The 3393-nt window shown below is 44.8% G+C and overlaps 1 protein-coding gene across 1 annotated transcript in view; it reads left to right on the top strand.

Moving 5' to 3' along the window:
• The first annotated feature begins 1199 nt into the window (after positions 1-1199).
• Positions 1200-3393, top strand: part of INPP5J (inositol polyphosphate-5-phosphatase J) — an 88122-nt gene continuing 85928 nt past the window's right edge. Inside the window, 1 exon segment of the mRNA XM_030219686.1 lies at positions 1200-1279. The gene's annotated coding sequence lies outside the window, so the exon portion shown is untranslated.

Below are 3393 nucleotides of genomic sequence, written 5' to 3'. Positions count from 1 at the left end.
AACGCAGCAGAAAACTCAAATGAGAAGGGAGAAACTGATTAACAAATTTAAATAAAAAAAAAACAATGCAGGCCACACATTGTTAGATCGGTAATTACAGTAGTAATTTGAGTAACCTCGCAGCTGAGAATTGAAGCGGTGCAAAGAAAAGCTACGAGAATGGTATGGGATTTGCGTTACAAGACGTATGAGGAGAGACTTGCTGACCTGAACATGTATACCCTGGAGGAATAGGAGAAACAGGGGTGATACGATACAGACGTTCAAATATTTGAAAGGTATTACTCCGCAAACGATCCTTTTCCGGAGATGGGAGGGCGGTAGAACTAGAGGACATGAAATGATATTGAAGGGGGGCAGACTCAAGAAAAATGTCAGGAAGTATTTTTTCACGGAGAGAGTGGTGGATACTTGGAATGCCCTCCCGCGGGAGATGGTGGCAATGAAAACGATAACATAGTAGATGATGACGGCAGAAAAAGACCTGCATGGTCCATCCAGTCTGCCCAACAAGACAACTCATATGTGCTACTTTTTGTGTATACCCTACTTTGATTTGTACCTGTGCTGGTAACGGAATTCAAACATGCATGGGATCAACATAAAGGAATCCGGTTCATTAGGAATGGATCCTCAGAAGCTTAGCTGAGATTGGGTGGTGGTGGTTGGGAGGCGGGGCTAGTGCTGGGCAGACTTCTAGGTCTGTGCCCTGAAAATGGCAGAAACAAATCAAGGTCAAGTATAAACAAAAAGTAACACATATGAGTTTATCTTGTTGGGCAGACTGGATGGACCGTACAGGTCTTTTTCTGCCGTCATCTGCTATGTTACTATGAGTGTTTGGCTATATATATCAGTTCATCTGGGGGGTTCAAAACATTTCGAACCTTTGTTATCTGCTAAAGCACAGTCGGTGGGGTATTTCCCCACAGCCGATCATCAGCTCCCCGTTAGCTTTCGTCTTGACGTGCAAAAAAAGCCCAAGTGTGACCCTGAGCACTTCCTGTTTCCAGGGCGATCATGTGAGGGCTTGCCCAATGCTGCCCCGCGCCCTGGCTCTGCTGCAGTCGTGCCTGTCTCTTTAAATCCTCCAGCAGGTTGACTGCTGCCTGACGTCACTCCCTCTCGGGGCTGGTTGCAGGTGGGGTGGGGGGAGGAGCGGCGGCAGCAGTAGCAGCAGCAGCGCTGGTGGACCGGGGACAGCGGCAGCAGGGCGAGAAGATCGCAAGGAGCCGGCGAGAGCTGCTCAGCCTCAGACCCCACCTCCGGCCGCTCCAAGGTGAGGGGGGGCATCGGGCTCCGGGGGGTCCACTGGACTCGTGCGCTGTACAGCGATTGAGCATCGATCGGAAAGATCGAGCCCGTGTTTCGCTATTCATATTAATGTGTCATGTTGCGCTGGTGTGTTTTAATGCACACACTGTCTCCCTATGGCATACATTGCGTGTCTCTTGTGCTGGCTCAATATTTGTGTGTATTTAGCATGGCACACATGTGTTTTGCTCTCTGGTACAATATCATAGACATCATGCTAACTATATATCCTGCATCCCTGTCATTCTGTGTCTCTGCAGCATTCTCACGCCTCTCCCTCCCCCTCACTAGTCTCCCGATTTGCTCTCCTCCATTCTGTCCTCCCACTCTCCCCCTTTCCTTTCTCTATCTCTCCCCCTTTCTCCTGCTCTTTCTGTCACGCAAACTTTTCTTCCTCACTTGTCCTTCTTTCCCTCTTTGTCAGTCTTGCTTCTTTCCTCCCTTAGTTGGCTCCACGTTGTCCCAACCCCCCCCCCCCCCTCGCTCTCTGTTTCATGTTAGATCTTTTGCCTCCCTCTCCACCCCCTCCTCTCTATTCTTAGCCTCTCTCCATCTCATCCCTCTCCCAGCAGTGGAGATTTTTTACATATCATTAACTAATGCAGCAGAAAATTGCAAGATCTGAAACTCGATTTAATGTGTGTGACCTTTTCCCTTCATGTCCAGCTTTCGGCACTTGCTGCTTTTTCTTTAGTAGAGGAGTGTGGTAGCCGTGTTCGTCCACTCTTAAGGTTATCAATAGAAATCAAACAAAATGAAACATGGAAAAGAAAATAAGATGATACCTTTTTTATTGGACATAACTTAATACATTTCTTGATTAGCTTTCGAAGGTTTTATAAACCATAAAGCTGTATGTCTCTGTTGATCACCCTCCCCTCACCTATTCACACCCACCCTGTTAGAATATCAATGATATGCTTTGATGTCCCCATGCATACCTCCGACCCACCCCCCTCCTCCCACCCTGTCAGACTGACATAGTAATGCTTGAATGTTTTCACTTATATACACTGTCAGCTAGCACATTTGCTTATTTCCGATCTGAGGAAGAAGGGCAACCTTCGAAAGCTAATCAAGAAATGTATTAAGTTATGTCCAATAAAAAAGGTATCATCTTATTTTCTTTCCATGTTTTATTGTTTGATTTCTATAGATTCTAAATGGAATGTTGCTATTCCACTAACAACATTCCATGTAGAAGTCGGCCCTTGCGGATCACCTATGTGGCCGCGCAGGCTTCTGCTTCTGTGAGTCTGACGTCCTGCACGTACGTGCAGGACGTCAGACTCACAGAAACAGAAGCCTGCGCAGCCTTCTACATGGAATGTTGCTAGTGGAATAGCAACATTCCATGTAGAATCTCCAATAGTAGCAACATTCCATGTAGAATCTCCAATGGTATCTATTTTACTGTCATAGTAATGCTTGAATGTTTTCACTTATATACACTGTCAGCTAGCACATTTGCTTATTTCCGATCTGAGGAAGAAGGGCAACCTTCGAAAGCTAATCAAGAAATGTATTAAGTTATGTCCAATAAAAAAGGTATCATCTTATTTTCTTTTCCATGTTTTATTGTTTGATTTCTATAGATTCTAAATGGAATGTTGCTATTCCACTAACAACATTCCATGTAGAAGTCGGCCCTTGCGGATCACCTATGTGGCCGCGCAGGCTTCTGCTTCTGTGAGTCTGACGTCCTGCACGTACGTGCAGGACGTCAGACTCACAGAAACAGAAGCCTGCGCAGCCTTCTACATGGAATGTTGCTAGTGGAATAGCAACATTCCATGTAGAATCTCCAATAGTAGCAACATTCCATGTAGAATCTCCAATGGTATCTATTTTACTGTCATAGTAATGCTTGAATGTTTTCACTTATATACACTGTCAGCTAGCACATTTGCTTATTTCCGATCTGAGGAAGAAGGGCAACCTTCGAAAGCTAATCAAGAAATGTATTAAGTTATGTCCAATAAAAAAGGTATCATCTTATTTTCTTTTCCATGTTTTATTGTTTGATTTCTATAGATTCTAAATGGAATGTTGCTATTCCACTAACAACATTCCATGTAG

The sequence above is a fragment of the Microcaecilia unicolor genome, chromosome 11, assembly GCF_901765095.1.
Source record: "Microcaecilia unicolor chromosome 11, aMicUni1.1, whole genome shotgun sequence".
NCBI lineage: Eukaryota > Metazoa > Chordata > Amphibia > Gymnophiona > Siphonopidae > Microcaecilia > Microcaecilia unicolor.
This window is presented reverse-complemented; position numbering and strand designations above follow the sequence as displayed.